The 12486-nt window shown below is 49.6% G+C and overlaps 1 pseudogene; it reads right to left on the reverse strand.

The window, feature by feature from the left end:
• The window catches only part of LOC138498468 (zinc finger protein 850-like), a 202954-nt pseudogene that overhangs the window by 126877 nt on the left and 63591 nt on the right, over window positions 1-12486 (reverse strand).

The raw sequence follows: 12486 nt of genomic DNA on the forward strand, positions 1-12486 counted from the left end.
ACCCATAGGGACCTGCTGGGAATGCACAGGGTGCAGGAATGGACACTCATAGCCACTGTGAGCCTGTGCCATCATCACAGTCCTAGGGAGATACCTTGCACCAAGACCCAAAGGACTTTCGACACAGTCCAGGTCTGCAACAGTTGCAGAGGGAAGAGTGTGGAAAGACTGAAATCCTGTGAAAGACTGTTGCAGTAGTCCAACATCGGAATTACCATTCCTCTGGAGACAGTGAGCTGCTGGGGGATGGAGAGCAATGGAAGAATGCCTCGGAGGTGGATTAGCCTGTAGGGTGACCTCACAGAGACGTCAGTCATGTGACGATAGAAGGCGAGTGTTGAGTGGAAGATCATCACAGGCTATCCACGACCACAGGTTGGAGCAAGAATAGTGCCAAGAGAGGCTGGACAGAGATAGCCATGGACGGAGGGAGCTGGTGTGGTGATGAGGATTGCCTCTGTGTGCAGTATATGGTTTGTATGCAGTCTGCATGACAACAATCACGTATCAGTCCAACAGCACATGGGTCACAAATGGCAGTCATGTCAATATAGCCGGAACTGGCAGTCAGTCATAACACATCACCCAACCAACACACACATGGCCTGGACACACATGCATCACCACTCACTGGACATTTCCTCATACATTGGCAGGTCTACCACGCCTTGGACCTGCCCACTGCAATGAAGTCACCAGCAATCTCCTCATGACCAGTGAGTTCAGTGTCCTCTGGTGGTGACCCACTGCCAGTCACCAGAGTAGATGCGAACTTGGCAGCCAGCTTGTCTTTTGCTCGGTGTCGGAGGTCATTCCAATGCTTCACGACATCACTGTGCGCCTCTCACATCTCAAGGCGCTAATACAGTCCGCGAGGCACTGCCAGTGGGCCATACGCTGAGCAGGCACATGTGTGCTCCCTGCCAGCACCAGCATGTCATGGCCGTGATCCAACACATAGTCCACAAGCGTGTCCAGTTCCTCATTACAGAAACACCTCTTTCTTGACATGTGGGACTCCTGTGCCGTGTCTGGGGTACCGGCTTGTCCCGCTGGAGCACGCTTCTGCCTCTTATGAGGTGGTGCGGACCCTGAGTGGCTTGTGCCGCTCTAGTCAGTAGGGGCTGAAGTGCAGGTGGACTGGCCAATGGAATCAGCCACTAATGTGACTACCAAAGGTTGGGCTGCAGGTATTGGTAGCTGGGTGCTGTTGCCAGGACCCTGCGCCACACCTGCCTTGGTGACAAGGGCCGGGACCAATCCAGTCCTGGATGGGTGACCCTGAGCCTTGGTGGTGGTAGCCACAGCTGCCCCTGCAGCTTCCACGCCCTGGCTGCTCGGGACAGCAGATGACGCTGCTGCTCCAGATCCACATGTCCTGGTGACAGCAACTTCCACCACACGTGTCTTGGCACTCTGGACACAGAAATCGGCCATTGAGTCACCCTGTACCTGGTCCGGGACCACTAGAGTCCGGGCTGGCTGACCCTGAGCCTGGGTGGTGGTAGCTGCAGCTGCCCCTGCAGCTTCCACACCCTGGCTGCTCGGGACAGCAAATGGCACTGCTTTTTCGGGCCCACGGTTGCTGGGGGATGTTAGCAGCAGCTGCATCTCCCTGACCCGGTTGGGTGGGGGGCATAGCTATCCCTGCATGGGCAAGGACACTTTGCCCTTGTGGACCACCCTGGCCATGTCGCCCACCTTGTCCACGTCACCTAACTTGGCCACGTTGCCCACCTTGGCCACCTCGGTCACCTCTGGCAGGTCGCCCACCTTTGCCTCCCTTCCCACTTGTTGCCCTTCCAGTCGTGGCACTGATGGACTAGCGCAATGGGAGGTGCAGCCAACAATTGTCCTGGGCAATTGGAGTGAGGGGGCAGGTACGTGATGGAAAACGTACCACTGTGCTCCAGCACGGCTCAGTGTGACCCCTGGTGAAAAAATAACAGTGTTTTTTCAATCTGTTTAGTTTTGTATACTGTGTTTTATGAAATAATGTTTTGTCTAATATTCATGAACAAATGAAAATAAAATATTCCTTTGAAATACTTCTGGCTTTAATCAATTTCTTAGAGGACTTTGCATTCATCGAGTGATCTTTAGGGATTATATGTATTTCCCGTGTATCAAATTCTGTGTACAATTGCACCAATTTTGTACCCTCAGGTAGTGTTGTAGAGAGGGGTAATCAATTATCGGTTCTTTTTTCATATTATTTGTACTCCCATCTGAGAATTTATCCCTCCAATACCAAAAAATAGGGAGCTTACCTCTCTTTTAGTAACATCTGCCTCATGACTGTCAGGTGATGTGAGTGGATGAGATGTGTATGTCCCATGATGCATGTGAGCTGAATACACAATTATGATCTTGTGTCAGTGCCTTATCAATGGATGTGGATGTCTCTTGTGAATGACTGACATTTTTGTGAATGTGTGTGAATGGCACTTCCCTGTGTGTATTGGAGTGTGATGATGGTTATGACCTTTGACAGTGCCACTGATGTACTTTTGCATTGTGACAGACACACATATGTTCAGTAGCCTGATGTTTGTGTTCTATGTTTCCCTATCCACAGAGGCAATGGAGAAAGAGGGTGGAGAAGGCGCTGTGGAGCACCGCAGCAGAGATGCCTCCACCAGGCAAAGACGCAGGGCCCAGTCATCCACCCAGGTACCAACATCTTCCGGGAGCAATGAGACTGGTGCTGCGTCCGCGACAACAGCCGCAGCCGCTGAGGGGAGGCCCAAGAGGGTGAAGTCGGTCGTGGGCTCCTCGGCAGTGGGAGGGACAGGTGAGCCCACACGGGTCAATCCGATGCGGAAGACAGTGGGGAGTCATCCAGGTTGGTAGTGGTGGAGGAGAAGGAGGCCACATCAGACCAGCACATGGGGCCCAGCGAGGGTGATGAGGTAGGCGTGACTGGTGCAGTCCAGGGACAGGGCCGGAGGCAGTGCAGGTCACCGTGGAGGGGCCTTTGTCTAATCCTGTCCTTGCTACTGCGACTGCACCAGTATGCACCTGCGGGCATGCCTCCGGCTGGACCAATCCGCAGATGGCGGATGCATCCACGGAAACGGATCTTCCACTAGCTGCGGATGAAGCAATTCGAGACAGGGTGGAACCGTTGCTAGCTGGTATTGCAAGGCGTACAGGCAGCATTCATGATGATGTGCAGGCTTCCAATCGGGCGCTTGCATATCATCACGAGGAGGTTTGTCGTCTCAAACTGGCTAGCTCCGTTCCTGGTCACAAATGTCTTAAGTGTGCTGGCCACTGCTGTGACCCCCTCCTCCTCTAACTCCACTGTGCGCCAGTCATCTTCCCTGCCGTCTTCCAGCCCAGATACCACCAGGGCCCCTTGTGTACCTGTCCTAGACCCAGCGGTCAGTCTGGTGGAGATAACATCCCTGCCACAGTCGGGAGTCGATGGAGGATCAGCAGAAGTGGTCACCGAAGCAACAGGACATATAGCAATGGAGGAAGTGCAGTCACCAACAAGCAGGGCACGTGCACGACAGCCCCGGGTGGTGTCATCATCCCGGAGGCTGTCCTTGGGGTGCAGGCAACAGGCATTTTGGCAGCAGCAGGCTCAGGGTAGGATGCACCAGGACTCAGGCATTCTTCATCAGAGGGGCAGGTTTTGGCCATCGGGCAGTAGGCAAACGTGAACCTTACCACAAGGATGTCTTCCATGTTGGAGCGTTTGGACCAGCAAATCGGGGCAGAGCAGCAGCGGGCACAGGAGCCACGACTCACCATGGCCAGGGCGGAGAATTCACTGCATCGGGCAGAGAGGCGGGCGGAGGTCCTCGAGGAGACTCGCAGGGAGTTTGAGAGGAGCATGCCCTCGAGGGGGAAGCCGAGGCCTGCCTACGGGAAGCGGATGCAGTGTTCCATTATGCCCTGGCGGAGACTATGAGAGAGCAGGTGAGGAGATGGACTAACCCGCTGCCTTATATAGTTCTTTAGTTGTAGGTTTCATTGGTTTTTTATTTTTATTTGGAGTTCCTGGACTTTTCTCCGCATCCTGTATATAGTTGTTTTATATTGTATTTTTTTGGATGTTTGAACTTTGTATATATTTGGATTTTTTCGTTTTAATAATACTTTTTTTTCCACCATGGAGCAATGGTTTATTATGATTTGAGTTATGGATCACATTGTTATTGTATTTCTTTTTCCAATCACATTTATTTGATTTTTTTTTGGTATTTCATTTAATTTTGATTTTGTATGATGAGGATTTGGATGCTTTTATTTAGCTGTGTGTCATTTTACAACATGTTAAATAATACAATTTGTATACCTTTCAGTACAAGTGTTGTCTGATATCAATGGTTTGGTGCATGTTTCAATCTTCCTTGATGGTATTATGTGTGCCTGCGGTTGAGCAATGTTGTTCATGTGTGTGCAAAGATGCATGCATGTGTGGGTTTGTGATTACCATACCATGGGGCATGTAATGGGGAGCAGGACCAATACATGGGTGTTGAGGTGCACCATGGGGGTGCAGCGCGTGTTGGGATTTTAGTGGACATATGCTACATGATTGCATGGTGGACAAATGTGTTGGGAGGGGTTCCATGAGTCAGGGCCTGCCTGCAGGTTACCATCACTGGTGGGGGTGGGTGGACAGGAGTCGGGGCATGCCTGCAGGTTGTTGTCACTGGTGGGGGTGTGTTCCATATGTCAGGGCATGCATGCAGGTTGCCTGCAGGTTGTCGTCTCTGGTGGGGGTGTGTTCCATGAGTCGGAGCCTGCCTGCAGATTGCCGTCACTGGTGGGGGTCAGGAGTCAGGGCCTGCCTGCATGTTGCCATCACTGGTCGGGGTGGGTGGACAGGAGTTGGGGCATGCCTGCAGGTTGCCATCACTGGTGGGGGGGGTGTTACATGACTCAGGGCCTGCCTGCAGATTGCCGTCACTGGTGGGGGTGGGGGAACAGGAGTCGGGGCATGCCTGCAGGTTGACATCACTGGTGAGGGTGGGGGGACAGGAGTCGGGGCATGCCTGCACGGTATGGTCCCATGTGGGCTGCCTGCGGGGTATGGTGACAGGTGGGGTCCCATTTGGTGTGGGCTGCCTGCGGGGTATGGTACCATGCGGACTGCCTGTGGTGTATGGTCCCATGTGGGCTGCCTGCGGGGTATGGTGACGGGTGGGGTCCCATGTGGTGGGGGCAGCCTGCGGGTATGGTCCCATGTGGGCTACCTGTGGGGTATGGAGACGGGTGGGGTCCCATGTGGTGTGGGCTGCTTGCGGGTTATGGTCCCATGTGTGCTGCCTGCGGGGTATGGTGATGGAGGGTCCCATGTGGAGTGGGCAGCCTGCAGGGTATGGTCCCATGTGGACTGCCTGTGGGGTATGGTGACTGGTGGGGTCCCATGTGGTGTGGGCTGCCTGCGGGGTATGGTACCATGTGGGCTGCCTGCGAGATATGGTCCCATGTGGGCTGTCTGCAGGGTATGGTCACAGGTGGGGTCCCATGTGGTGTGGGCTGCTTGCGGCGTATGCTCCCATGTGGGCTGCCCCCGTGTGGGCTGCCTGCGGGGTATGGTGATGAGTGGGGGTCCCATGTGATGTGGGCTGCCTGCAGGGTATGGTACCATGTTGGCTGCCTGCAGGGTATGGTGACGAGTGGGGGTCCCATGTGGTGTGGGCTGCCTGCAGGGTATGGTACCATGTGGGCTGCCTGCGGGGTATGGCGATGGGTGGGGTCCCATGTCGTGTGGGCTGCCTGCGGGGTATGGTGACGGGTGGGGTCCAATGTGGTGTGGGCTGCCTGCGGGGTATGGTACCATGTGGGCTGCCTGCAGGGTATGGTGATGGGGGTCCCATGTGGTGTGAGCTGCCTGCGGGTTATGGCCATGGGTGATGGCTGCTGGGGTGTAGCTGTCCCGTGAGGTGGCGTCTGCTTACATGCGATTTGGGCGGGCCTTCCCAAGCGAATTTGGCTGGCGCGGGCAGGGTACGCCATTAGGCTGGGGTGCTGGATGGGGTAAGCGTGGGCCTTCCCACGCGATTTGGCGAGCCGGGTGTGCCATTAGGCTGGGGTGCTGGACGGGGTATGTGCGGGCCTTCCCACGCGATTTGGCGAGCGGGGTATGCCATTATGCTGGGGTGCTGGATGGGGTACGCGCGGGACTTCCCACGCGATTTGGCAAGCGGGGTATGGCATTATGCTGGGGTGCTGGATGGGGTACGCGCGGGCCTTCCCATGCGATTTGGCGAGCCTGGTACACCATTAGGCTGGGGTGCTGGACGGGGAACGTGCGGGCCTTCCCTTGCGATTTGGCGAGCGGGGCATGCCATTATGCTGGGGTGCTGGATAGAGTACGCGTGGGCCTTCCCACGCGATTTGGCGAGCGGGGTATGCCATTATGCTGGGGTGCTGGATGGGGTACGCGCGGGCCTTCCCACGCGATTTGGCGAGCCTGGTACACCATTAGGCTGGGGTGCTGGACGGGGAACGTGTGGGCCTTCCCACGCAATTTGGCTGGCGCGAGCGGGGTATGCCATTAGGCTGGGGTGCTGGATGGGGTACGCACGGGCCTTCCCACGTGATTTGGTGAGAGGGGGCCATTATGCTGGGGTGCTGGATGGGGTACGTGCGGGCCGTCCCCCGCGATTTGGCGAGCAGGGTACGCCATTAGGCTGGGGTGCTGGACGGGGAACGTGCAGGCCTTCCCACGCGATTTGGCTGGCGCAAGCGAGGTATGTGATTTTGCTGGGGTGCTAGACGGGGTACGCACTGGCCTTCCCACGCGATTTGGCGAGTTGGGTATGTCATTAGGCTGGGGTGCTGGATGGGGTAGGTGCAGGCCTTCCCACGCGATTTGGCTTGCGCGAGCGGGCTACGCGATTTCGCTGGGGTGCTGGACGGGGTACGCACTGGCCTTTCCACACGATTTGGCTGGCGCAAGCGGGGTACACGATTTTGCTGGGGTGCTGGACAGTGTACGCCCAGGCCTTTCCATGCGATTTGGCTGGCGCGAGCGGGGTATGTGAACAGTTTCCGTGCTATTTCAATGGGGGGCTGTGTGCTGGGCCACGGATGGCACAGGGCCTTGTGCTGTATTGGGCATTTCAAAGTCTTTTACATGCGCAAGGGTGCGTGTTGGGGGCGTAACTGGCACTGCTGCATGTTCAATGCGCCACAGCTAATAATGCTTTGGGAAATACAGGAATACACGGGGCGTGCAAGTGATACTTTGCACCACGGCTGGCGCACACGTGGCACACACTCCCTCTCGGCACGCAGCACTTGCGCTGCTTCTGTGCTAGATTCTATGAATCGGACACATTATAGAAAACATTAAAACAAAGAGCTAGTAGCCTCACTCAACAAAACAAAACCACAAGTTAAAAATGCAAGGGCCCTCTTGCAAAAACAAAAAGTAAAACATGATATACAAAGAAAAGCGTTCCTACTAACGAACCCAACCCCTTCATCTACCAGTGTTAACATAGTCACGGTAAATGAGGTAACACAAAATCTTCCACCATAGAGTTCTTCTTAACAATCTTATAAAAACCATCTGAAAAGTCAGGACCCTCCCTTAAAAACTACTGCAGGAGACTAATCCTGCAAGCTGTAATAAACAAGAGTAAAATGTCTATATTGATTTTAAACAGAACAAAACCACTAACTAAACTAATCAATACATTACAAGTACTTCTAAACATGCACAGTGTTAATATGCAGACCTTTTCAAACTTCTGTGATGGTGAAAGGATGCGCACAAGCAGCACAGAACTATACATCAAAGAAGAAGCTTATAAACCGAAACAAGCAATAACAATTGCCATAGACAATAGTGGTCAAGGGTATGAAATGGTGAATCAAACCATTACGGCAAAAGAAACCCTCATAGAAAAAAATATCCCCAACAAACTATGAACCAAATGCTTCTTTCACCCAAACAAACCATCCAGTGTACAAATGGAAATGCGGCTCAATGTGTAATGTACGCCAACAATCCTTTAAATCTTTACCACAATTCCTCAATCACTATGTGAAACTAAAAGATAAAAGTAAAATGAAAAGTTTACAAACCATAGACTCCTGTCCAGTGCGCAGCCACACTGGTCTGCGAGGACATTCATTAGCCTGCATTTCATAAACTGCTTGCAAATGCACTTTCACATCAAAATTTTAGCGGCACACCATTCTACTATACAGAATCTTGTGCCTCGACTATACTATGCAAAAAGTCTTGCTCTACAACTGGACAATTTAAATTCTCCTACATGGAACAAAGAACTCCTTGAAGAAACACAGTAAATCCAATGTAAATACTTTGGATCTAAAGGTGACTTAGAAATTCTGTACCTTCTGAAAAACATTACTGAAAACCTCACAAACACCAACCTCCTAATAAAAACATACAAAAAAGATATTTTCAATAAAGGTAGCAGGCGCCCCTCTCCAGAAAGAACATGGCATGATAACCTGTTCTGTGGTTTATTCCCACTTTGAGAGTTTGCAGCCATCGCTTTTTGCTCACTTTACCTTTCACAGATGGGAAATATCCATTTGCATATCAGTCTTTGTCCCGCTCCACATGGGCAGTCCAGCACCGCAATGCTATGGCAATTCCCTTCTAAACAAGAGTACCAACCGCAACCCCATACACGTGTTTCAGCCTTGTTGGGCTTCATCAGTGAGGTGGAGCTGTGCCTCTCTGAGCACAGTGAGCAGGGAGTTCACGTCTGGGTGGACACAGAACAGTTTATCATGCCATGTTCTTTCTGGAGAGGGGCGCCTGTTACCTTTTTTACAAAATAGAATTAGAAAAGTTTCAAAACACATCTGCTGAAATACCAGACCAAATGTGTCTGTTGCCGCAGAATCGCTTCTAAAAAAAAGCACACACATAGTAGATCTAGCCTACAAAACTGAAGGCAATGAAGAATCCCAATGGTTCCAATTAGCTTTTAATCTAACAGCAGAAGCTAAATACAAAATAACTAACCCCTAAAGGGTGTGCACATACTGCAACACAAAGCTTGACAATAGCCAAATGACATCACATGCTATTACTAATAACCAACAGCTCTCCAACAGCTTAGCTTGTACGGGAGCATTAAAATACAAACAGTGCACCCATTTCAGGCTATAATACGCCTCCACCCAAAATCAGCCAAATTACCTCCATCGAAGCTACTAAAGGGCATCTGTGGCAAAGTAGTATATTTACCATTGGATCTAAAACAAAATGATAAAACTCTAGAACTACAACGGCCAATAGATACATCTTTATTGTACTAGTTAATGGTGTGCCAATAAAAGACAAAAACATTTGGCAACAACTAGTAGACTAAGTTAGACAAGCCCTGCAATATCTAAAAAAAAAAAGCAACAAATACTACAAAGATATAAACAGAGAAGAACTTAAAGAAATAGTGCGCTCAAAAATATTATTGTCCCAATGGTTCGGGCATGTGTTTTTAAGCATACGTTGATCGATCGTACAAACATTTCCTATGCACCTTACCGTAGTTTTCCTCTTTTTTACACATGCAAAATCAGTCCGCAGGGCACGGCCATCTTGTGCCAATCGTATCCATTGTTGCATTACCCAAGGTGGACTGCCCTGGCGGCACTAAATCATATCCCCCACCCCTGAGGCTGAGATCACTAGACGCGTACCGCCTATTTCACAACGCCAATGCACGTGTCGCGTCAACATTCTCTGCGCTTCAGCTAATGACGTGTCTCCATGGAAACGGCAGGACGCCTCTTTCCGCAATAAGTATAAACAGACTGTTTCTCATCAGACAACAGAGTTGCTTTTTCAATCGTTTCACTGTCTTTTTTTAGTATCCTGTGGCTGGTTCCTGCTCTGTTCAGCTATCTTCATTGCTCGTAGCACGTGCAAACAGATACTACTACTATCATTACTATTTTAATGTTATCGCATAATGGCAACAATACAGCCCTACCAGTATGACCCGCAGTATTCTGAGGCAGAATTACTCCAAAGAGAAAGATATGCAAACGATGGGGCTTCGGACGACAGTTGGGAGGACGATTCAACAGATCAAGAGCCTGAGCCTAGTCGCATGGACGACGTTTCCACCTGGTGTACCTGCAATCGGTGTGCGCTAATGCCAACCGAGGAGGAGAACTGCTGCTGTCGAGAAAACTCTGGATGCTTGCCCTACATATCGAAAGGCAAGACACGGCCGCAATGCGTTACCGATCTGCCAGACTTCAGGGCAGCCTGCCTCACACGGTCCGTGTTGAGGATTATGATGGTGCTTATGCACGAACTTCGAGCAACAGTTCGCCCTCGCAATCCAAGTAACGAGTAAGTGTACTCTAGTTGTGATGTCACTTAGGCCACTACCATTTCATGGTTGTCTCCTCTATTGTCGTAACTTTGATCTATCAATGCCAAACGAATGTAGTCTTGCAATTATATACATCACTCGCAATTTGGGGAAATTAGAGTGGTCTCCTTATGTTTATTTCATGTACAACCATGAAGCAATATTTCTTTGTGTCTCAAATGTAATGGAATGCATAGTCGTTCAATATTGTACAGTGTCTAAGTAACATTTGTACTAGCAACAATGCCATTGGATACAAGATTGCATTTTCAATAATACACTTTTCTTGTTCATTTAAAAAATGCTTGTATCTTTCTCTTTCACAGGTGGTACAAGCTAGTGGCCTATCCTTTGTTTACATGGTGGCTTCATGGGAGGCTTGGACACATCGTTCAACGAATAATACCCGCCTGTGTCGTTGGTGCTATTAGAGAAACTGTCCCCAGTGACAGCGGTCAGTACAGGGGATTTTCCCACACTGTGCTGCAACCCAAAGTTTATAATGTGTAGTACATTTGTGCCATCAAAATCAGCAACATAATAAAACACAACTGAACCTTTATCAATGGTGGTTTCAATTTTTCAGTGAATCAAGTGTGTCTCCATTCAGCAGTGTTCCGGCCCTTTCCTGCACGCCTCATGCCCATCAATTCCCCCTCCATTATCAAAGGCAGTTCGCACCAGTGGATGTGCCCTCCCAATGGGGGATGGCAGGGGTGGAAACGGCCAAGGTGCCAAACACCATGTACACTTCAAAGGAATCTTACGCGCAAGGGTCATTGTTCACATGCCCTCAGACTCAGTGTCCCCAGGCAGGCTCCCCTGAAGCAGGCAGCGCCCCTGCAATCCACATAAGACTAGCCATATACACGCCATTCATTCACATACACACCCACTTTTCAAATTCTTTATAAACCACTTGATATTTATCATGAGAACATCTTTGAGCACTGCAAGTCAACTTGTGAACGTGCTACCTGAGAACTTCTGTGACCACTGCGAGTCAGCTCGTCATCGTGCAACCAGTGACCGTCTCTGCCTGTTCTCCTGCTAATAACTACCCTGCTTGCTGAATCTAACTGTTTGTTGGTCAAGGTAAGGGCAGGTCACCTAATCATATCTCCTTGATCTTTACATTTCTATCTATTTCGAACAAACGTACCCAGTAGTGTAATGTTCATTCATCTCATTGCCATTGACTTGAGTTTAATTTGTTATGTTATAGATATATAGCAATTGTCATCAATGTCATTTAGGATCGAATTGCATCCTTCGCGGACCGTGTCTATAAGCATGTTTCCTTTCGATGCATGATAGTACATTCAAGGGACGAGTAACATGTTACGATTTGTGTCACATCAATGAATTGTATATGAAAGTTATCCTATAATACAGCCAGCTACGCTACACAGGTTTTGCTTCGGTGACCAAAACATAGATTGCATAGAAAAATGTATGATATAAATCCATCTTTCTCACTCTTTTATGCAAAGTAATATTCTAATAGATCTAATAAGAGATGGGTCAGATATTGCGGATTTGCGCTGGAAGAGCTTGAATGTAGAGCCCATGAAGCCCATGAAGTCTTGGGGGACTCGAGGGGTGATCAATTCGGCATCTGCAGCCTGCACGTTGCCGCGAATATGTACGACCAATCGAAGTACACAAAGAAGCATTGACTCAGAACGTCTTGTAAATTGCTTCCAAATGCAATTCCGAATCTATTCATGCACACGCCGCCTCAGGTGAGTCACGGTTCCTGATTTAGCTGTAGGCCTTGGGGTAGCGAACAGGTAACGACATGGACGGATTGGTGTTTTAGGTGTAAATGTCCCTTATAATACTTTTCATATTTACAAGATTGTATTGCTTTATAACTAAACCCCATTTTGCTACACATCTGTCCTGGGTTTTAGGAGCATCATAGAAAACGATTTATGGGCACACATAACTATGCTTTAGTGCCCTTTGAAATAAGCATAATCTTTTCATAATCGGTCACTTTACATGTACTTTATTTTTTAAATTCATCTTGATTAGGTTTTTTTAATTTTCAACCAGTCACAATAATTAAAAGAAACATGTACATTTTTAAGATTAGCATTTCTAAATCAAAACATATTTTCCCTTTACAACTCCATGACAACGC

Source organism: Ambystoma mexicanum, chromosome 5q, assembly GCF_040938575.1.
Source record: "Ambystoma mexicanum isolate Mex_15411 chromosome 5q, UKY_AmexF1_1, whole genome shotgun sequence".
NCBI classification, from domain to species: domain Eukaryota; kingdom Metazoa; phylum Chordata; class Amphibia; order Caudata; family Ambystomatidae; genus Ambystoma; species Ambystoma mexicanum.